The sequence below is a fragment of the Dama dama genome, chromosome 31 (assembly GCF_033118175.1).
Source record: "Dama dama isolate Ldn47 chromosome 31, ASM3311817v1, whole genome shotgun sequence".
NCBI lineage: Eukaryota > Metazoa > Chordata > Mammalia > Artiodactyla > Cervidae > Dama > Dama dama.
The window spans coordinates 36154170-36178546 of NC_083711.1; the positions used below are offsets into that span (position 1 = coordinate 36154170).

Here is a 24377-nt window from a genome sequence, read left to right on the forward strand (position 1 = left end):
AGAAACATCTCTTTAGTCTTGCAATGAAAATGTTTGGGGCTTTAGAAGTGATCTTGTATTTAAATTATAAGAAATACAAAAATACCTGCCCAGTGAGAAAAATTGTGTGTGTGTGTGTGTGTGTGTGTGTGTTTTAATGGTAGTCCACAAACCTACACAACTTAATTAAATTTTTTGTTAATCTTTCTTAACTTTCCAAAAATACATTTTAAGAAATTCTATTAAGGAGTACATTGGTTCCTTGTGTTTTAACCTATGCAGTATCTTCCCAGTGATGATGAGGGTAAATCCCTCCAAAATGTCCTGTGACAATCTTCCTGCATCATTGTAATCTTTATGAAGCTAAAATTCATGTAAATATATTATAATGACAGGAAACAACATTTGTGTGGAACTGTGAAGTAGTATGTTATACTGTTCCTGATAAGTATTTTCTTATATACAAATATACTCAAATAATTCTGCTTTGTTTTTAAAATGTCATTATAATGCAAACTTTTTCAAAAGCGGTTATGTAGATGTAAGACTAGGATGTACTATATATGCTTGCTAGAACTCAGGGACAGTATCATGTATAGCATAAACACTCAGAAAATATTAATACAATAATTGTATTTACATAAAAAATTATTGAAAATTTGGTTTGGAACTCAGAAAATGCAAGCCAATTTTAATTTTTAGACTGATTCCCAATGGATAAAGTTCAGAAAATTTAAGTCAAGTTTTTGAACTCAATATATATAATTGAATAGGAGCATTCTTTCAGATCTTGGGGAGCCTCAGGGATCTAAGGTCTGAGTAGATACAATGAACAATTCATGCAATGTACTTGCTATTATGGAGCTCGTGTGTGTGTGTGTGTGTGTGTGTGTGTGTGTGTGTGTGTGCATGCACTTGGAGGGGGGATTACAGAGATTGTAAAGACGCAAACCAAAGACAAGGATATTGAATAGTAACATATGCATAGAAGGTAATTTGAACAAAATGTGGCTGGCTTAAAGAATATTTAAATTCACAGCTTATGTTTGCATTTGAATTGAGACCTTAATGTCTGGATCTAGGAAAAGAATATTTTAGGAAGAAGCAATGGCGAGTACAAGGGGTATAAATTGAGAACAAAGCATTAATAAATGCCAAATACAGATTTCTAAATGAGAGTAAGGAAATTACTCCATATGCTATTATAATGGTGGATACATACTATAAATCTGTCCAAACCTATAGAATGTACAATACAGTAAATGAATACTGATATAAACTATGAACCTGGGATGATTATGATATGCTGATATAGGTTCATGAATTGTAAGAAATGTACCACTCTGGTGGAGGCTGTTGATCATGCAGGAAGTTATGCATATGTGGAGACATAGGGCGATTGGAAAAGCCCTGTATCTTCTGCTCAATTTTGCTATCAATAAAACTATAAAAAAATAAGTCCAAATGGGCACAAAATTCCAAAAATAATAAAAAGAAAAAGAATGATGGATTTGAATTTAATAAGTAGAAAGTATAAGAAATTGACCAAATGATAAATTAAAAGGTGCAAGAGTCATGTGCTTGGGATCAGAAAATATAAAGCCACTCAATCTAGTTCAGAATAAACATCCTCTGAAAGCATAAAGGACAAAAAATGAACAATGCTTATTCATGTTGGTTGTTAGGGAACATTTTTCTAACTATTTTCATTCAACCTTCAAGATTCCCTTTGAGGCAGGAGGCAGATGGGCTCCCCTCCAGGGTAAAGCAATTGCAGATTCATTCTCTATTGACCAAAACTCCAAGACAACAAACAATAGCAGGGCAATTAAGATGAGGAAGATGGACTCTTTTCAGAGCACATATTTCTCATTCTGAAGTCAGGAGAACTACCCCACCACACATGTGCAGAAAGGCTCCTTGGAGGCTAAAGGGGAAGTTATGCCAAAGAGTGGTCTACCCAGAAGCTTTTTTGATTAATCCATCTTGGCTAAGAGATGCACATGCACACATGGGAGGAATATTTGCTAATGTTCAGTCACTCATTCGTGTCTGACTCTTTGCGACCCCGTGGACTGCAGCACACCAGGCTTCCCTGTCCTTCACCATCTCCCAAAGCTTGCTCAAATTCATGTCCATTGAGTCAATGATGCCATTCAACCCCTCATCTTCAGTCATCCCCTTTTCCTCCCGACTTCAATCTTTCCCAGCATCAGGGTCTTTTCCAATCAGGCTCTTTGGATCAGGTAGCCAAAGTCTTGGAGCTTCAGCTTCAGCATCATTCCTTCCAATGACTATTCAGGATTGATTTCCTTTAAGATTGACAGGTTTGATCTCTCTGCATTAGAGGGGACTTTCATGAGTCTTCTCCTACATCACAGTTCAAAAGCATCAATTCTTCTGTGCTCAGCCTTCTTTATGGTCCAACTCTCAGATCCATACAGGAGTACTGGAAAAAACATAGCTTTGACTATCCAGACCTTTGTCAGCAAAGTAATGTCTCTGCTTTTTAACTTGTGCTGTGTTTAGTCACTTAGTCATAGCCGACTCTTTTCAACTCCATGGACTATAGTCTGCTAGGTTCCTCTGTTCATGGAGATTCTCCAGACAAGAATATTGGAGTGGGTTGCCATGCCCTCCTCCAGGGGATCTTCCCAATCCAGGAATTGAACTCAGCTCTCCCACATTTCAGGCAGATTCTTTACCAGCTGAGTTAACAGGCAAGCCGTTTCTAACCTGAGATATACCAAATATGGACTGTGTACCAGGCAATTCAGAATGACTGGCCAAAGGAAGCCTATAAGAAATACTCCATGAAAGTAATTCAAACTGCTACAAGGGTGCAACTCTAAGTCTGCCCGTGTGTCTACCCACAGGTATTGTACTCTTTTTTCCTTTTAATAAGTATTGAATTTGTTTCACTACTTTCCATCTTTGTGGGAATTCTTTTATGCAAAGAATTGTCACTGACCACTGGTCTTGTAGCTAGGATCTGGTGCTTTCACCACCTCAATCCAGCCCAGTTTCTAGCTGGTAATCCAAGCCCCACTCCAACCCACTGCAGCCTGAGGCCATCTATGATCACCTTCAGACATCCCTCTGTAATGTTTTTTGTTGTTCTTGGTGATGTTTTGCTTTTCTTACCTTTCACTCCTTCCATGCAAACATGCCTCCTCTTGTGGCATACCACTCTATGAATTACACTGATGATATTGTTGAAAACTTCACAATTGTAGAGACTATATTTTGTTGATATTTCCCTTGCTAAGTACCCAGAAAATACCTGTCTGATTTTTAACTATATATCAGATATTTTAAAATATTCTATTAGTCAAAAGGAGGGAAAGGACAATAAAACAAGACATAAAAGAGCAATTGTAAATTAAATCCGATCATCAGTAACTAATTACATACTAAATACTCCAATTAAAAAAGAGAGACAGTAATAGTGAATACACAAAACTCAAGCATATGGCATGTAAATAAAAGGATCTAAAAAGTAACATGTAAATATTAATCACAAGAAAGTTGCACTTGTGTGAACCTGAGAGTGATTATCTTATTAAATTTTGTACCTTAGGTACTTCATTGCCTCACTCTTGCCTTAACCTTGTTCTGAAATCTCTTTCAAGTAATGAGATAGGAAAGTATTCTTAACAGTAGGGAGCCCCTGGTTTTCAGCCCAGTGTAGGCTTTTCTCATGCACAAATGAATTTTTTAAAATGTTTTAGCTTGGAGAAAAATATATCGTTGTACTATGTGTAGAAGAGAGAAAGCAGTTTGGGGTTTGACTGATATCAGGGTAGATTTTAAATTAATTCTACTTTTTCATACCTATTTATCACTCCTTATGTGTAGTTTAGTTCAATACATCAGTCAAAATAACTTCATGTTTAATAGTATTTTTATCACAGTATATACTGAGCTGTAGATTTCTCAATCCTATTTCAACTTTAAAGAATCTGCCTACAGTACAGGAGACCTGGGTTTGATCCCTACTCCTTTTGTTTTCTAACCTTCATTAATTTGCTAACATCTGTTTCCAGGTAGGTTGTATCATTTAATTTCATTATTTTAAAATTAAGTGTAAGAGCTTATGGCTCTAAATCTCTCTCTTTCACATATTTACTCTCAATATACTGTTCTCATCTTCAGTTTGCTGTTTGTTGTTCAGTAGCTAAGTCAAGCCCAACTCTTTGCAACCCTATGGACTGCATCACGCCAGGTTTCCCTGTCCTTCACTATCTCCCAGAGTTTGCTCAAATTCAAGTCCTTTGAGTCAGTTATGCCATCCAACCATCTCATCTCTGTTGCCCTCTTCTCCTCTTTCCCTCAATCTTTCCCAGCATCAGGGTCTTTTCCAATGTGCTGGCTCTTCACATCAGGTGGCCAAAGTATTGGAGCTTCAGCTTCAGCATAAGTCCTTCCAATGAACATTCAGGGTTGACTTCTTTTAGGACTGACTGCTTTGATCTCCTTGCTTTCCAAGAGACTCTCAAGAGTCTTCTCCAACACCACAGTTATAGGGCATAAAATCTTTGGCACTCATCTTCAATGAATTTTAATAAAAACCAAGAATGCTTTGATATTCAAACTTAGTGTGGGGAAAAAGGAAGAGGATGAGTCTGGGTTAAGTGACATTAGAGAAAATATAAATGGTATATATGAATTCAAAACTGAGCAATAGTCAATGCCATTTCTAGTATTTGGATGTTAACCCCAGGTGAAAATGAGCACTATGGCATAGAACAAGTCTTACTTTTTTTGCCCAGTGAACTTTTAGATCCGTGATGAAGGTTATCAATATCTCCTGATATTGATATTGTCAAAGTTGGAAATTTGGTGTGGTAGGAGACCAGGGTGAGTTCCAGTTTGCCCCCATCATTTCCAATTTGTCCTTATTTAATCTCAATTCTGGTCTATCCTTCCTGCATGTATAATTTTTGAAAATAAACATGATATAGGCTATTTCTGCTTTATTCTTTATTCAGGTGATTTTCTAGTTCTGACTTTATATTCTTAATTTCCTTATTATGTATGAATTTATGATTTTATGTTTTTCATATTTTTAAAACAATTCTCAAATGATATCTTTTTGAACAGTTTTATTCTCTCATATTTCTTTTAGTTCACATATTCTCTGAGTCTGTGATTTAAATATGTCCACAAATCATATTTCAATTTATATCTTTCATTTTTTGTGTTTCAAGATTTTATAATGATTATTCCCTTCTGATTGTTTTCTGGTTCACTAGTATTATCTTCTGTTAGCTTTAACTGACTATCAAACATGTTCACTGAATTCTTATTTCTTTAGTTCCATAATTTTGATTTACTCTTTCATAGATTTTAGTTCTCTATCAACTTTCTCGGGCTTTTATATCCTTGGACATATTAATAGTATTTCCTAAAGCCTCTGTCTCTGAATCTCTTTTTATCTGTAAAATCTCTCTGCTTTTTATTCATATGATCTTTTGCTTCTTGGGCCAGACTTAATTCTTATCAGACATGATGTTAAATTTATAGATAAAATCTGAGGTTTTATGATATTTTTATTTTAAAAATTTATATTTTTATATTGAAAGCTCCTTAAGCACTGGCATTCAACATCACCTGAAAGCAGTTTCAGGATTGAAATTAACTGAAAAGATGTATCAATCTCTTCATGAATTTGTCTACTTTTGCTTTTGCCCTGATATTGTTTCTAACTCTGAAGTTCTCTACTAGACATGGAGACTTTCATAATTTGCCACATTTGCAGTTACTGGGCTCCAATTAATTGTATTACTCTTATTCCTACAAGACTCTCAAAAGTTTCAAACAGCTTCTTAGCTTCTGGTCACCTCATTCTGGAATTTTAAGACGTCTGTATAAGAAATACAGACTCAATGCTACAAATTCACCTTTGTGAGCCTATATATTCTTCCCAAAACCTGTTGCCATATTCTTCACTGTCTTGTTAACTTTTTGATTCCTTTTTTTAGATATTTAAAAAATCTTTTTCATCTGTTGTCAGTGGGAGTTTTTATTCAATTTAACTAATACTATTGCTGATGGCTCAGATGGTAAAGAATCTGCCTGCAATGTAGGAAACCCAGGTTTGATCCCTGGATCAGGAATATCCCCTGGAGCAGAAAGTAGCAATTCACTCCAGTATTCTTGCCAGGAAAATTCCATGGACAGAGGAGCCTTGTGGGCTACAGCCCATGGGGTAGCAAAAGATCAGTTAAGGTTGGGGGGACTAACACTTTCACTTTTTTTCATTATTAGGTAGCAGAATTCCTGAAACACATATTTTAGCTAATTTCCCAATCTCTTCTCAATATATGTGATGTTATATAACTAAAAAAATGTATGAAGAAGAGGTTTATATGACTTCTAACCTGTTTATTAAGGCACAAACATTCTCATTGTTGTTCAGTCACTAACTCAAGTCTGACTCTGCGACCCCATGAACTGCAGCATGCCAGGATTCTTTGCCCTTTGCTATCTCCTGGAATTTGCTCAAACTCATGTCCATTAAGTCAGTGATGCCATCCAACCACCTAATCCTCTGTTACCTCTTCTCCTTTTGCCTTCAATCTTTCCCTGATCAGGGTCTTTTCCAGAAAGTTGGCTCTTTAAATCAGGTGGCCAGAGTAATGGAGCTTCGGCTTCAGCATCAGTCCTTCCAATGACTATTCGGGGTTGACCGCCTTTAGGATTGACTGGTTTGGTCTCCTTGCCTCTCAATGGCTCTTAAGGGTTTTCTACAGCACCACAACTTGAAAGCATAAATTCTTTGGCACTCAGCTTTCTTTACAGTCCAACTCTCATATCCATACATGACTACTGAAAAAAACATAGCTTTGACTATACAGACCTTTGCAGGCAGAGTGATGTCTTTGCTTCTTAATATGCTGTCTAGGTTTGTCATAGCTTTTCTTCCAAGGAGAAAGTGTCTTTTAATTTCATGGCTGCAGTCACCATCCACAGTGATTTTGGAGGGCAAGAAAATAAAGTCTGTTACTGTTTCCACTTTTACCCCATCTATTTGCCATGAAGTGATGGGATTGCATGACATGATCTTAGTTTTTTGAATGTTGAGTTTTAAGCCAGCCTTTTCATTCTCTTCTTTCACCCTCATTAAGGGGATCTTTAGTTCCTTTTAGCTTTCTGTCATTAGAATCATATCATCTGCAAATCTGAGGCTGTTGATATTTCTCCTGGAAATCTTGATTCCAGCTTGTGCTTCATACATCCCAGCATTTCACATGATGTATTCTGCATATAAGTTAAATAAGCAGGGTGACAATTGACAATATACAGCCTTGGTGTACTCCTTTCCCAATTTGGAACCAGTCTGTTGTTCCATGTCCAGTTCTAGCTGTTGCTTCTTGACCTGCATATATGTTTCTCAGGAGGCAGATGCAGTGGTCTAGTATCCTATCTCTTTAAGAATTTTCCAGTTTCTTAGGATCCACACAGTCAAAGGCTTTAGCATAGTCAATGAAGCAGAAGTAGATTTTTTGTTTGTTTTCGAATTCTCTTGCTCCTTAAAGTCATTCCCTTTTTTATAACTTGTATGCTGAAAGTTATACAGGGCAGAACCACAGGTTTGACTATGCATATGGTGATGACACACCAGATGATTTTGAAGGAAAAAGGTCCCTATTTGACCTTTTGGGTCACTGTCCATTGTTTATCTTTAGACTGCAGTGTAGTCAACAATAAACTTTTATATACTTAGAGAAGTGCATTTTAAGGTATCCTTATGTAAAAGTTTGGCCTTTATTCTAACTAATACAAACTCTACATAAAATGTTGAGTAGAGATTTCAATATTGCGCTGGCCAAAAAGTTCATTCTGGTTTTTCCATAACATGAAAAATCCAAACAAATTTTTGGTCAACCCAACATATGCATTATGAGTTCAGGGGAGAAGTCTGAGCTGGAGTTAAAAATTCAAGATTCATTTATACAGAGAGTTAATTGAATGCTACAAAGCCAAATGATATCATTTAGAGAGGGTATCTAGATACAAAGGAGAACAAAGTATTGGGTCATGGAATGTAACAGTTTAGAAAGATTTGACTATGAATAAGGACATATATCTGAGAAAAAGAGACAAAGGAAGTTGAAGGAGATTGAGTAACCATCTCAGCATTTAAAAAAAAGTTTTGTTTTTTTTTTTTAAGTTATGTCAATAGTATCAAATTCTGCCAAGAAACTAAGGGCTTATCATAAATTTACCTTCTGAAGGTCATTAGTAACATTGACAAGAGCTCTGTGATAGCATGGTGGAGTGAAACCCTGATGGCCATACACTTACAAAAAGAATGAGAATAAAGAAAATGGAGACAACAATCATTGGTCAATGCTATGCTTTTGAAGGGTTTTAGTACTAAGTTGAATAGAGTACAGATGTTGGAGGAGGAAGTGGTTTCAAAAAATGTTTTAAATGTTACTGATTCTGTGCTGAATAAGCTTATGGGAAGAAAACAGGGCAACATTGAGGAATAGGTTTAGCTTGAAATAAGGAATATTCATTGCTTTAACAGAAGACAAAATACATGGATAGCAGGTACAGGTATGTTGGTAGACTTAAAATGATGAGAGTGTAGGAATAATAGTTATTTCTACTCTTTCATGTTCTATTGTTTTTACTTTTTTAGTGAATCAAGAATAAAGGCAAGTACTTGAGAGGAATCAGGGAGGATATATATTGGAGGCTGAAGGAGAATAAGGTATTGCTAAAGAGTCAGATAAAGGAGTAAAGAATCTAGGAGCTAGAAAAATGCCCAAACTTTTAATTTCTTAGTCTACTTAGATCTCTCTAAATATAAGCATAAATTTCTAGAAGACGTCAAATTTTTCTCTAGAACTGGATTAAGAAGAGTAATCTATTTAATTAGCTTAGATTTTTGCCAGTTAAAGTAAGATGCTTGAAGTAAGAGGCCAAGAAGCTATTGATTGGGTGATTGTTAAGATGAACAGAGCAATTTAAACCAGTTAAGTAAAAAGAAAGGATTTGAGGAGCATGAGGAAGAATAGAAATGTTATATACCAAAGGTTGAATAGCCGGGTCAAGTCACAGAACTGAGTAAGGTAAACAACAAAAAGAGGAGTGATTTGTTAGAAAGGATTGACAGCATATGTTAGTGTCAGATACCAAGGGAGATTCAAATTATGAGTTATTTTCATTGTTAAAATGTAATTATCAATATTTCAAGTAGATTGATTAATGGTCTATATTTTGGATGCTTTGATGACATTTTTATCTTCTGTTTCATTCACTAAAGTGTTTTAATTGAGTTTAAACATGGTAAAATTTGACTTCTAAAGAAGTATTGTTGTTTTTTAGTTCTTAAGTTGTGACCTACTCTTTTGCGACCCCATGGACTGAAGCCCACCAGGCTCCTCTGTCCATGGGATTTTCCAGGCAATAATACTGGAGTGGGCTTCCATTTCCATCTCCAGGGGATCTTCCCAATCCAGGGATTGAACCCATGTCACTTATGGCTCCTACATTGGCAGGCAGACTCTTTACCACTAGCACCACCTGGGGTGACATCTTCACAAAGTAATCTTTTTCAATAATTTTTTTTTAAATAAAACATTACTGGTTCAATTTTAGAGCATTGTTCCTATGTTTTTAATTCTGTAATTTTCATTCAGATCTTTGCAATTCTTTTTCCTCTATAGAAATTTCATTAATTTATTTTTTATGTTCTTTATCTGCACTCTATGGTATTCCAGGTAAACTAATTTCTGTCATTCCTTTGAGGATAACATTTTGCTTAAGCTTCACTTTTTTATTACCTGGATTTGTTAAGTTTCTGTTCTTTGAGTTTGTTCTTATATTAAACTGGATACAAATAATATACATTTTGGTGACATATAAGTGAGGGAGTATCATAATCAAGAAGTTATATAATTTTTAATATTTGTTTTCTGAAGAAATTAATAATGTGGAATTCTTTTCTCACAAAATGACTCAGCACACCTCTGACTTATTCAGATATTTAAAACACTTTGGTTACATTTTGGGTGCATAAATGCATATGATACTGCATTCGTGTATCATATTACAGTTTATATGAAAATTGCAATCACATCATTTGTATCAAATAATTGCTCAAATTAGACATGCAAAGTATATTTCAGATTATAAAGCTCCCTTTTCTAAAATGATTGGACCAGAGACAAGCTAGTCCCTTCAGTACATTTCTTTATACCTTTCAAACTTTAGATATCTAGCTGTTAATAAAAGTTCTGTTTCTTCTCAAAGGAGAATCTTTAGTAATAATACATTAGTGATAAGTTTTAATGCTGTTTGCTACTTTGCCTTTAACTTTATTCTCTCTCTTTCATTCCATAGCTCTTAGATTTCTTCCTACACCCATCATCATGTCAGTTAACTTTTATATTTCTACACTATTTAGGTGGATTATTGAATTTTTTAAAATATTTCCTTTTAATCATAGACAGCATAATTAGTACAGATTTCACATTTTACCGAATCTCTAAATTGTAGCTATAATTAAAATAAAATCCTCTTTTTAAGGAATTTTATGATAATATATTTAAGGGTGTAAGATAACAAAAACTGTGGAAAAAATAACAGAACTTTAGAGTTCCAAAGTTTAGGAAATAGAGCAATGCAGCTAATTGTTTTATCTTTCAGTGTCTTATTACTATATATTAAATGGAAGTTTGTTAAAATCTGTGATGTGTGTGTGTCCAAGTTTTTATTGAGTTCAAGTCAGCTCTTAAAATTTCTTATACTTTAAGTCAGTATAAGAATCTTTTTAATACGCAATTTGCACTAAGTAGATTCCCTCTCCAACTTTTTAGTTCTTAACATTATACCTTTGTATGTATTAACATTGTATTTAAAATTTTTCCTTATTCTATTTTGCAAAATACAATAAATTTCTTATCTGGCCTCCACTTAAATGTTTTTGCCCTATTAACTGAATATTAAATTCACTCTTTAAACTACTAGCTGAAAATATAAAGTAAAAACACTGATGGGAATTAGAATACTCTATTATAGTATATGTGCTGCCAAAGCAAACACTCCTCTCTATTATAATCCACACTTCTACTCACATTTTGGTTGTTACATACCAATAGTTGTATCTATTCCCAATAAGTAATTTTATCAGCATACTGTTACTGTATTATTTAGTTCAAATAAGAATTCCATTAAATGTAAAACCATTAAATATAAGTGTGAAAAGAAAGAGAAAATTGATTCTTTGCAAACTTAGTTGAGTTTTTACAAATGATCTATAAAGTTGAGAAGCTGGATAATTTTCTGACATATCCAATGTGGAAGGAAAAGACTGAGTTTGGGAAGGTAAATACAATTCAGATGTATTTTCCACTAAATTTGCTTTATAAGTATCAAGAATCATCAAGACTTATGTTCACCTTAAAGAAATTTAAACTGGAAATCAAGAGATAATGCATTTTAGGCTGTAGTTTGTGCCAGAGAGACAATTCCACTCAAAGAAACAGTATTAGCAGAAAACGTCTGACATGAGTAACACATGGTTTTGATTACTTCACAGGTTGTCAGTCTCCATACTGACCCCTACTCAGATCATGAAGTCGAACTTCTTTCTGATGAGTCGGGGGTTTGAGAGCAACAAAAGATATTATCTGGTGGTAAAATCTTAGTGTTTTCAATTTCAGCTGATATTAACACTTCGATAAAGTAATCCTTATAATTTGAAGCTATTCTTCCCAATATGAGAGAATCACAGATTTGGAAGTGATCTTAAAAAGTAATTTAATCCAACCATATTCTCTATAGAAAGTGAAGTTGCTCAGTCGTGTTTGACTCTTTGCAATCCCATGGACTGTAGACTACCAGGCTCCTCTGTTCATGGGATTTTCCAGGCAAGACTACTGGAATGGGTTGCCATTTCCTTCTCCAGAGGATCTTCCCAACCCAGGGATTGAACCCTGGTCTCCTGCATTGTAGGCAGACGCTTTACCATCTGGGCCACCAGGTAAGTCCCAAGTATCTAATTTAAAATAATTTAATTCAATAAGCAAGTATCTAATTTAAGACTATCTTGAGAATATTACTTGAATTTTAGTGCTTCATTTGTCTGTGAATATCTCAAATTTTGTGAATGAATAACTATTGCTGACATATGGGTTACACCAAAAATGGTTCTTAAAATAAGAATGGTAGAATATTTCTTAAAAGCTTGTGGGTTGGCTGGCTGCTGGATCTGCTATTGAACATGCTGAGACTCATTCATGTGGCTGCAGTCAGCAAGAGGAAGAGCTGGTCGGGAATATCTGAGATGGCCCCACTCATAAGCTGTACAGAGACAGTGACTGTAGTTGTGGCTTCCTTCTTGGCTCCACTCCACATCACCAGGGATTTCTGAATCCACAGTAAGTAAGATTAGCTCCTTTACATGTCAGTTTTAGAACAATATCCCATGGAAGTCAGATGTGGAAGCCATAAGGCCTCGGTAGACCTAAGCTCTGGAACTTCCCCAACATAATCTCTACAATATACTCCAGTCAATGCAAATCTCAAGGCCAGCATAGTTTCAAAGCATTGGGAGACAGACTCTAACACTTCAGAAGGAGCTGCAAAATACTGTAGGCTTGTTTTTGAATCTATCATATTTTGAAGTGTGTGTTTTGTTTTGTTTTTTAATTAGAAAGTGATTTTCTTTTAGGTCTTCATCTATTTTAATCTTGTTACAACCTTTACTCACGTGCATACCTAATCTAATGTTCAACATGACAGTCCTGTGGGTATACAGACAGAGCTGTGTGGCTATCAGCTGTGATTATTGCTCAGGTCCTTCACTTCTAAAACCAGGGCTGTAACTCCCTTCACCATTTTATCCTCTCTCTTCTCTATATATTTATCCATTCTCTCTCCAAGTATTTATTTTAAATACTTGGCACCAAACTGCTAAGCTACTATCCCAATTCACTCAAGAATTATTCATCCAATGACATATTTCTGAAATTCTCAACCACTGGAATAGATTGGCTTTTTCTTATGTAAATTCCCTCTTCCTTAAAAAATAAAATCATGTATTCAAACACAGTCATTGATAACAAGGCAAAAATATACTAGAAAAAACTGTAATAGTCTCTTTTTATCATTTTGTACTTTTTTTTTGCAAGTCCTTTATAAAGCAATGATTGTTCAATAAGATCACAACTTATGTACCATGTCAATTCTTTTTAGCTATACATGAGAACATACTTGTAATACATAGTGAATACTCTGAAAGCCTGAAGAGAAGACAATATTCCATTTTACTAAGGTGAATATACACTGAGAGACATCTTTAGCTAACAATTATTTTAATGTTCAGATATAGAATAGTCAAATATGTACTCATAATATTTTACTACTTTAGTAGAACACATATATTAAATAACATATCAAAAACCATGTTCATTCAGATATATTTTACTTCTTCAGATACTTTTATTTGTATATTTTAACTACTGTTTTTTCATGAAAATGTCTTGTAATTCACTATAAAACACCATTATACAAAATATTTTAAAATGAAATAATATTTGGAATAATAAAACTATATAGAATAATGTCATGGATGATTGGTTAGGCTAAAACAAGAATCATGGATAATTTTTCAAGCACCATGACCAAGAGAAAGATTAGAGAATAAAAAAGCAGTGCCAAGATCTTCCACATAGCTAAGAAAAAGGATGGTTGCCTAAAACCATTTGTACCCATCTACCTTCTAAATAATAGAGGAAAAATCAGAAAAAACTGAAATCACGCAAAAACATTTCCTCATCATAACCTGAACACAGAAAATGCCCACACTTAAATTACCATTAAGTAAATAAAAGTAAAATACATTGAACTCTATAAAAAAGCAAATATGACTGAGCTCTCTATTATATTTCTATAACAAGCTTTTGTAGTCAGTGTCAAATAAGAATAGTTTTGGGGGAAAATGCACAGGAGAGAGCAGAGGGAAGACAGTAGAAAAAACTGGAAAAATTACTTTAAAGCCATTTCCCCAAAGAGAAAGTCTGGATCAAAAAGCATTATGGTAGATATGTTAATCATAGGGAAGCATATTAAAGCTAAGCACAATTCAAGGTTACAACTTCTAAAGCCATTACTTCTGTAAGAGTAGGTTTTAACCAGGAAGGGTGAAACTACCTTTAGAAATTAGGTAGAAAAAAATGAAAAAAAAAAGAAAAAGATATTTCCTTTGTAAGAAAGAGGAATCAGAAATTCAGAGGACACAAAACTTTTGCCGCTATGAAAACAAACAAACAAACAAAACCAAAAACACACATATACACTGAGGCATTGAAGAGGTTATAATTGTCACTCAAAGAACAAAGTGCCATTCAACTGAGAACATGGCCAACTGCTATAATGCCACACACACACACACACACACACAGATAATTTTATACAATGCTATTATGAGAAAACAGAAAATAAAAATGAAAACACATGAGCTGATGATATCTCCCCTTCAAAATGATGATTAAAAGAAAAATGCAATACTATATTTCAAAATAAAATACACATCCTTATTTGTATTCTTATACAGCACATATACTAAAACTGGAGCTATACAGAAAATATTAACATGGTCTCTGCGCGAGGGTGATACACACATTCATGAAGTGTTCCATGCTTTTTTCATGTTGTTGTATGGCAGAAACCATCACAGCATTGAAAGCAATCATACTGCAAATATTTTTTTTTAAGTTTGGCATGTATTCTAAAATTTAAACAAATAGACAAAAATATAAAACTAAAAGAGATTTTATTGAAATAAAATAAATAAGAAGTATCACAATGTTTTCTCAGTAATGAAGACTGACGTACAAAGTTCTCAGGGTTTACCAATAAGAATATTATTTAGTAAGGGGCATTAAAGAAAGGGGAAGGCAGAAAAATAATGACGGCAATGAAAATGAGATAACATTGTAAATGTGTCAGAAAATTCCTGAAAGAGAAGATACACAAAAAGGAAATAAATGAATAAATTTGAGCTCTTGAAAAAGATTTTTAAAAGCATGAAACAATTAATTAAAAAATATGTTTTAAGAGCTTTCTTTAGGAAACAAACATGGTTACCAAAGCAGAAGGTGCAGGAAGGATAAATTAGGAGTTTGGGATTAGCAGATGATACAAACTACAATATTTTAAATATGTAATAGGACCTACTGACTAGCACTGGGAACTATATTCAATATCTTGTAATAATCTATAATAGAAACTAATCTGAAAAACAATATATATATATAATACATACATACGCATATCTGAATCACTTTGCTATATACCTGAAGCTAACCAAACATTGTAAATCAACTATACTTCAATCAAAAAAATAAAATTATATTGCAAAATTGAGACTACACATTGCAGACATAGTAAACGTACAAGTCACACATTTTAAGAAAAAAATTTCCAATTTGGTTGAGAGAAAAACAAAACAAAACATGTAACTGTCTGATGCTTTTGAACTGTGGTGTTGGAGAAGACTCTGGAGAGTCCCTTGAACTGTAAGGAGATCCAACCAGTCCATCCTAAAGGAAATCAGTCCTGAATACTCATTGGAAAGACTGATACTAAAGCTGAAGCTCCAGTACTTTGGCCACCTGATGCAAAGAGCTGACTCATTGGAAAAGACCCTGATGCTGGGGAAGATTGAAGGCAAGAAGAGAAGGGGACCACAGAAGATGAGATGGTTGGATGGCATCACCAACTCGATTGGCATGAGTTTGAGCAAGCTCTGGGAGTTGGTGATGGACAGGGAAGTCTGGTATACTGCAGTCCATGGGGTGGCAAAGAGTCAACTGAACAACTGAACTGAAATGAACTGTCTGCTTCATACAAGAGATACACTCAAAGTGATAAAGAGAAGGTTAAGAATAAAGAGATTGCCAAAGACATACCAGGGAAGTGGAAACAAAGATGCAGGGTTAATTACCTTGTACTAGACAAAGTGTCATTCAAATGAAAATAGCTTACTCATAAAAATGATGCTTATTTTAAAGCTAAAAGCAATAATCCACAATTTAGATGAACACAGCAAATGACACAGCATCTACCATGACTAAACAAAAAGGAAGTCAAGGACTCTCACCTTGCTTAAGTGAAAAAAAAAAAAAAAAGGTAAATAAAATTTAGAAGACATACAGAACATAAAAAATGCCAGGTCTTATGAACATGTAGAAAATATTAGACTTTCATAATAGAGAAAAGTATCTTAAAAGTGAAATATTTAATCACTGTGGGAAATAGAAAAATATTGGTGCTGGGACAACTGGACAGTGTTTGGACAAATAATGCCAATGTTTCCCTATAGCTCAGTTGGGAAAGAATCAACCTGCAATGCAGGATATTCCAGTTCAGTTCCTGGGTGGGGAAGATCTGCTGGAGAAGGGATAGGCTACCCACTCCAGTATTCTTGGGCTTCCCTTGTCAACTGGTAAAGAATCTGCCTGTAATGCTGGAGAGCTGGGTTCAATCCCTGGGTTGGGAAAATACCCTGTAGAAGGGAATGGCCACCCACTCCAGTATTCTGGCCTGGAGAATTCCATTGACTGAATAGTCCATGGGGTCACAGAGTCAGACATGTCCGGGCGACTTTCATTTTCACTTTCCTTAAAGCCATATATCTCACCATGTATAAAAACACATTCCAAATGTATCAGGTGCCTAAAGTAAAAAAGAAATACTAAATGTTGTAGAAAATTCAGTGAGTTCTATATTCTTACTATATTACTCAAAAATATTTTGTAAATTTAATTGTAGCCTGCTAGGCTTCTCTGTCCATGGGTTTTTCTAGGCGAGAATACTGGAGTGGGTTGCTATTTCCTACTCCAGGGGTCTTCCCAACCTAGGGACAGAAACTGTGTCTCTTACATCTCCTGCATTGGCAGGCAGATTCTTTACCACTGTGCCACCTGAGAAGCCCATTTTATAACCCATTAAAAAAATAAGAATAAAAGTGATATCATTGTGAATAAAAAATAGTTGAAATACATATATATGATAACATACTAAGTGTTAAATGGCTGGATATGATAAATGGAAGATAAATAGCTGGTTATGATAGAAGGAACATTATTTATGACTAATTTTTAAGTAATAAATGTAAAAGAAATGATGGAATTACTAAATTACCATTTGCCAACTATCAATAATTTTTAGCCAACATTATTAATGAATAGTTATAAATGTTTCAGGCATTAATCATTTATATATTGTGAGCAAAAGAATGATAAATATGAGAATATATTGTCACAAATTATTCCCAAAAAGATGCTTAAGGGAAGAATAGTAACTTTACAATGGAGAAATCTGACAGAAATACACCTAACCTAATATAAAGATTAATATAGTCAGGATTGGGGCAAATCTCCATCATAATATTTTTAATGAATCTTTGCAAAAAACAGCAATTTTATGAAATTCCTGCCAGAAAACCATAAGCTGAAAGCAGAAGTGTGATGGATTATAAGATGAATATATGTCATGGGACATTCTATATAATAATTGTCCCTTCCTCCCCCAAAAACCAAGGTCCTAAAAGACAAAGAAAAAACAAGAAATGCTTCCAAATTAGGGAGCTAAAAATATATATGATAGTTAATACATCATGTGGTCCATGAATGGGTTCTAGTAAAATAGTTTCCTTCTAGTGGAACAACTCATGAAATTGTCAATAGATAACATAATTATTTCATACTGATATTAATTTTCTGATTTGATAATAATGTTGTGACCATCCTGGTGTCTCAGAGGGTAAAGCGTCTGCCTACAATGCAGGAGACCGGAGTTCAATCCCCAGGTAGGGAAGATACCCTGAAGAAGGAAATGGTAATCCACTCCAGTACTCTTGCTTGGAGAATCCCATGGACGGAGAAGCCTGATAGGGTACAGTCCATGGGGTCGCAAAGTGTCAGACACGACTGAGTGACTTCACTTTCACTTTTACTTTGTGACCATATAAGGCACTTCATTTCAGAACATATATCATGAGATGAAGAACAAGAGAGCAAGAGACAGAAAATGTTAAAGCAAATGTAATAAAAATGCTAACATATGTGAAATGTAGGTAAAGGTCATATGGGAAGTTTTCATATTCTGTTTGCAAATATTCTGTAAATATGTACTTAAAAATAAAAAAAAGTAAAGTGTTTTGCATACTTTTTTATACTTGTTTGTTTCTGTTCATTTTTTGAAGCAGAGAGTCATAGAGTTAAGAGATTAAAATTTGAGAACAAAGACATGCAAAATCAATACAGGATTTAAAGCCCAAAATGAGTTCTAAAAGTGAAACATTGATAAAAATAGGTAATGGATTAATTAGTGGAAAATAATATGCAAAGAAAGTTGAAATATAAAAATCAGAGGTTTTGTGGGTAAGAAGGTAAGGTTTTCATTCACATTATTTTCACAATTGGTAAACTAATATTCCTGTGAGAGCTACAACTTAAACAGAGGCAAAATCTAACTCCATATTTTTTGCTTTTTTCCTTGCATGATTATGCAATGAAATCTGAAAGTAATTCATATATTCATGCAAGAAACTCTTAAACTAGAATTGATGTCCATATTGCTGGAGAAAGTGCACAAATTTGGGAGTCAGACAGATCTGCATTTGAATGTTACTCTTCCAATTTCCAGCTTCTTGACAAATGTTACTTCCCTTTTTATAGAAAAGAAAACTGGCTAATTTTATTACACTGTTTGAATTTTAAGATGAGTTTCAAAGAGCACAGAAGGAGTTTAAATCTGTAGTTTTTTAAGACACTAGCTAATTTCATTCAGCTAGCTAAGTCTTTGCCAGAGCATGATCCATATTTATCTGCACACAAATTTCCCCCCCAGAAATTCTGCTTCAATGGATGTGGAGGTGGTCCAAGAATTTACATGTTTAACAATCACCCCCAGATGATTCAGATGTACATTACATTTTATGAATCACTGCTTTAGTTGGAGAAGCCTCAAGTTATAGCATTAGGCTAAGCTTGCTCTGAAGTACTAAAGTTATGTGAATCCTTTCTGAAAAGTCAGTTTATACATATTTGACTAAGAAAATACATTAAAAAAATTCTTGGATAATTTCTTCTTTAATATCATGTATGTTTGAGTTAGGAAAAAGTAAGAGCTAATTATGCTTTTCAAAATATATCAGTTATTAAAACAAAAATGCTTGCCACAGTGATTGCTACTTGTATTTTAAATCACACCAAAGAGATTGAGAATAATCACAGATGAATTTAGAAATGGAAAGTAACCTGAGCTGGCCAATATTTGGGAAAAAAATAAATAATAGAATAGAAAAAAAAATGAGTCATATTAATCAAGATACTTAAGGATACTTAAATTACACAAGAGATTATTTTCAACAATAGTTATATTTAGAAAAGTAAGAATTGTATTGATTGTGTGGTATTGTAAAGGAGCTGGATAGATTCATCATTATATAACAGGTATTTTGATAAGAACAAAAATGATATATTTACCTCTCACAGGGATATTTCTAGATTTAACCACTGCTCCCATTATGATCTTATCAAGAATTATCAGGAAATTAAGTTTAATTTAAATTTATTCATTTTCCCTCCTTATGTTGGGAATGGCTACCCCTGGTGATATTGGTAATATTGCCTTAGAGAATTTTAAAAATAGATAAAGCTCTACAAGTTGACATGCAAATGCCAAAAAAACAATATATTAGGGAAAATGCCATAATCTCTCACTTCAGTTTTCTAATTTAACAGTGGCCAAAGTGACATTTTATGGGCAAGCATGGTACTTACCCTTCATGACCACATCTTTTAAAACTACAGTAGTTTTTTGTTTTTTAGATGTGTCACTGATATTGATCTCTTACTCCATAACTCTAACCTTTCTTTCTTAATCTGCTTTGTTCAGAGACATTAATGATACATAGTCTGTCAATATAACTACATACACATACAGATATATACTGCAGATACATATAGTTTATATATTTTTTGAACCTACTTCAACTTCGCATGAAAAATGTCCTAAAGTATGAGGGAACTAATTAAGCATAAAAGGAAAGTTAAAATTTATCCATTTATTTTCTTTTAATTAAAGGGTCTTCATGCGTGTTAAGTCATTTCAGTCATGTCCGACTCTTTGCAACCCTATGGGTAAGGGCCTGCCAGGCTCCTCTTTCCATGGGATTCTCCAGGCAAGATTACTGGAGTGGGTTGCCATGCCCTCCTCCAGGGGATCTTTCTGACCCAGGGATCAAATCCATATCTCCTGTGGCTCCTGCCTTGCAGGCAGATTCTTTACCACTGAGCCACTGGCAAGACTCTAATTAAGGGGTCACCAGTTTTATTTTTGTGTGTTGGGTAGGGTGGGCAGTGACCTTGTTCGTAAAGCAGACATTACTTCATGAAAAATAAAAATAAAATGTTTCATTTGTAATTGACTCATTTATTAGCATTTTTGAAAATATTGCATTTGCCTGCTAAAATCATTTTATAATTAGTAATAACTTCTTAATGACAAAATTTTATTTTTGCTCTTAAAGTGAGGGTGATCAAGAAACTCTACTGTAGTTCACAACATAAAGATTTGGATATAAAATATACAGTTATATGTTCAAGAAACAAATTTTAAGCTTAAAAATATCAAATAGAAATAACAAGCATTTTTAACTGTAATTTGAAAGAAGAATTAATAACAGTAGTATTAATAGTTTAGCTTGATACCTTAGATTTAAGACATTGTTACTATTTCTAAATTTTAAAAAGCTAAAATAAAATGGACTCTTCTGATCCATCTGTTCAAATATGAACACAGAATTAGATATATAAAGTACAACTTAAAACCATTGTTTAGGGAACGTAAAACCTGCTTTCACTGTTTCTGCATTGGTAAATAAATTGCTTTATTTCTCATTTTCTCCTACTTTGACTTTGTAGGGATGCCCTCATTACCATATTCAATTAATTAGTGCACAAAGGTAATGTTCTAGTGCTCACAACTCATGGAGTTGCATTATTGACACCAAATAAATAGAGCAGATTCTTAATGCAAGGTGAGCCTTCAGAGATCAGAGAGAACAGCAAAGAACTTTACACCTTTGTGAAAACGCTAATACTAAAAATTCATTACCTGATCAAGAAGACCTCCTACAAGGACAAAGAAACAGACAAAAGGAAAAAATATAGAAATAAAATATAGACCACATTAAAATTAAATGTAAAAAAGAAAGTTGCATTAATTTTTATCTCACCTTGACCTGACCTGAGTGGGATTAGAACAAAGTATTGCCTTAGAAACTTCTCTCATTATGAGAAAAAAAAAAAAAAAAAAACCAAGCATTTGTAATTGCTGTATTTATTACACTCATGCACCAGAGGCAAAAAGTATTTCAATCCATGATATTTTCTGTATGTTCAAATTTTTCTTAATTCCTTGCTGAGTTAATGCAGGATGGTTTCACAGAGTGCTTTACATAGCTTTGTTGAAAAAAAAAAAAAAATGCAAATACAAATGTGACTTAAGAACTTTGAATCTTATATTCTGTTCTGCCTTGCCAATAGAGTCATTTTAGCATGTAACTTGGAAATAAAGCCCTTCTTAAAGGCAACTTTTAAAGCAGTGCCTTGTGTTTGATCTTTAAATATAGCCAAATCCCATTACCTGCAGCACAGGAGAGATAATCCCCTGACATCCTTAGCAGCAATGTGATCGGGCACAGCCTCAGTTTTAGTCATGCCAATTTTCCGTTTTTTCCTCCTAAGATCAACTCTTCAACACCTTTCTCACACTACTGCTAACTTGAATGAACTTCTTAATCTTGAGTAAAATAATAGCAATATAGCTTCAGGTAACACAGGTATTTCGAACTGTCTCCTCACTGTCTCCAATTGCAAATGCTTTGGTTGTCTCATATGTTCAGTCTAAAATGGGAAGTCAACTGGGAAGATTACACAAACACCTGTTCTCCTTGCCTCTGATGGGTTTTGTGCTCTCTCAACTTCCCTTGCCCTTTCTTTTCTGGCTCCAGGTATAAGTTGTCATCAGCAGAAATTTTTCGGCTTCTGACTTCCATACTTTTCAACAGGAATGCTCTCAAAATTTTTTAAAAAGTCACAGCGAACTAATTTACTGGTAAAATGGTCCAGAAAGAAGCATTTATGCTCAAGGAATTTATTATGAGAGAGAAAAATGTGAAAATTATATGCATGGTTTTGTGCTTAGTTGCCCAGCTCTGTTCAACTCTGTGATCCCATGGACTGTAACCCGCCAGGCTCATCTGTCCATGGGGATTCTCCAGGCAAGAATACTGGAGTGGGTTGCCATGCACTCCTCCAGGGGATCTTCCCAACCGAGGAATCAAACCCAGGTCTCCCGTGTTGCAGGAGAATAACGTCTGAGCCCCCAGGGAAGTTGAAGAATACTGGAGTGTGTAGCCTGTCCCTTCTCTGGGGGATATTCCCAAACCAGGGGTCAAATTGGGGTCTCCTGTGTTGCAGGCAGATGCTTTATCAGTTGAGCTACCAGGGAAGCCTTCCACAAAGTATACATATATCAAATCATCACACTGTATACTTAGTTTTACTTGTATCATTTCAGATGCCATTGAAGATGTCAGAAGGGAAATACAAGTATAAGATCTGAGTTTTAATAATCAAGTTTGATTTGAAGTTATCAGTATAGGTAGATATACTCCTAAGTATTTTATTCTTTTTGTTGCAATGGTGAATGGTATTGTTTCCTTAATTTCTCTGTCTGTTTTTTCATTGTTAGTATATAGGAATGCAAGGGATTTCTGTGTGTTAATTTTATATCCTGCAACTTTACTATATTCATTGATTAGCTCTAGTAATTTTCTGGTAGAGTCTTTAGGGATTTCTATGTAGAGGATCATGTCATCTGCAAACAGAGAGAGTTTTACTTCTTCTTTTCCTATCTGGATTCCTTTTACTTCTTTTTCTGCTCTGATTGCTGTGGCCAGAACTTCCAACACTATGTTGAATAGTAGTGGTGAGAGTGGGCACCCTTGTCTTGTTCCTGATTTCAGGGGAAATGCCTTCAATTTTTCACCATTGAGGGTGATGCTTGCTGTGGGTTTGTCATATATAGCTTTTATTATGTTGAGGTATGTTCCTTCTATTCCTGCTTTTTGGAGAGTTTTAATCATAAATGAGTGTTGAATTTTGTCAAAGGCTTTCTCTGCATCTAATGAGATAATCATATGGTTTTTATCTTTCAATTTGTTAATGTGGTGTATTACATTGATTGATTTGCGGATATTAAAGAATCCTTGCATTCCTGGGATAAAGCCCACTTGGTCATGGTGTATGATTTTTTTAATATGTTGTTGGATTCTGTTTGCTAGAATTTTGTTAAGGATTTTTGCATCTATGTTCATCAGTGATATTGGCCTGTAGTTTTCTTTTTTTGTGGCATCTTTGTCTGGTTTTGGAATTAGGGTGATGGTGGCCTCATAGAATGAGTTTGGAAGCTTACCTTCTTCTGCAATTTTCTGGAAGAGTTTGAGTAAGATAGGTGTTAGCTCTTCTCTAAATTTTTGGTAGAATTCAGCTGTGAAGCCATCTGGTCCTGGGCTTTTGTTTGCTGGAAGATTTTTGATGACAGTTTCGATTTCCTTGCTTGTGATGGGTCTGTTAAGATCTTCTATTTCTTCCTGGTTCAGTTTTGGAAAGTTATACTTTTCTAAGAATTTGTCCATTTCATCCAAGTTGTCCATTTTATTGGCATAGAGCTGCTGGTAGTAGTCTCTTATGATCCTTTGTATTTCAGTGTTGTCTGTTGTGATCTCTCCATTTTCATTTCTAATTTTGTTAATTTGGTTTTTCTCTCTTTGTTTCTTAATGAGTCTTGCTAATGGTTTGTCAATTTTGTTTATTTTTTCAAAAAACCAGCTTTTAGCTTTGTTGATTTTTGCTATGGTCTCTTTAGTTTCTTTTGCATTTATTTCTGCCCTGATTTTTAAGATTTCTTTCCTTCTGCTAACTCTGGGGTTCTTCATTTCTTCCTTCTCTAATTGCTTTAGGTGTAGAGTTAGGTTATTTAATTGGTTTTTTTTCCTGTTTCTTGATGTAAGCCTGTAATGCTATGAACCTTCCCCTTAGCACTGCTTTTACAGTGTCCCATAGGTTTTGGGTTGTTGTGTTTTCATTTTCATTCATTTCTATACATATTTTGATTTCTTTTTTGATTTCTTCTATGATTTGTTGGTTATTCAGAAGCGTATAGAAAACTATAAAACACTGATGAAAGAAATCAAAGAGGACACAAATAGATGGAGAAACATACCGTGTTCATGGATTGGAAGAATTAATATTGTCAAAATGGCTATTCTACCCAAAGCAGTCTATAGATTCAATGCAATC

At 34.4% G+C, this 24377-nt stretch overlaps 1 non-coding gene across 1 annotated transcript; it reads left to right on the forward strand.

The window, feature by feature from the left end:
- Nucleotides 1–14540: 14540 nt before the first annotated feature.
- On the forward strand, nucleotides 14541–14645 carry LOC133050256 (U6 spliceosomal RNA). Its single transcript, XR_009691573.1, has one exon. It is a non-coding gene; the product is annotated as a U6 spliceosomal RNA (small nuclear RNA).
- Nucleotides 14646–24377: the final 9732 nt, after the last annotated feature.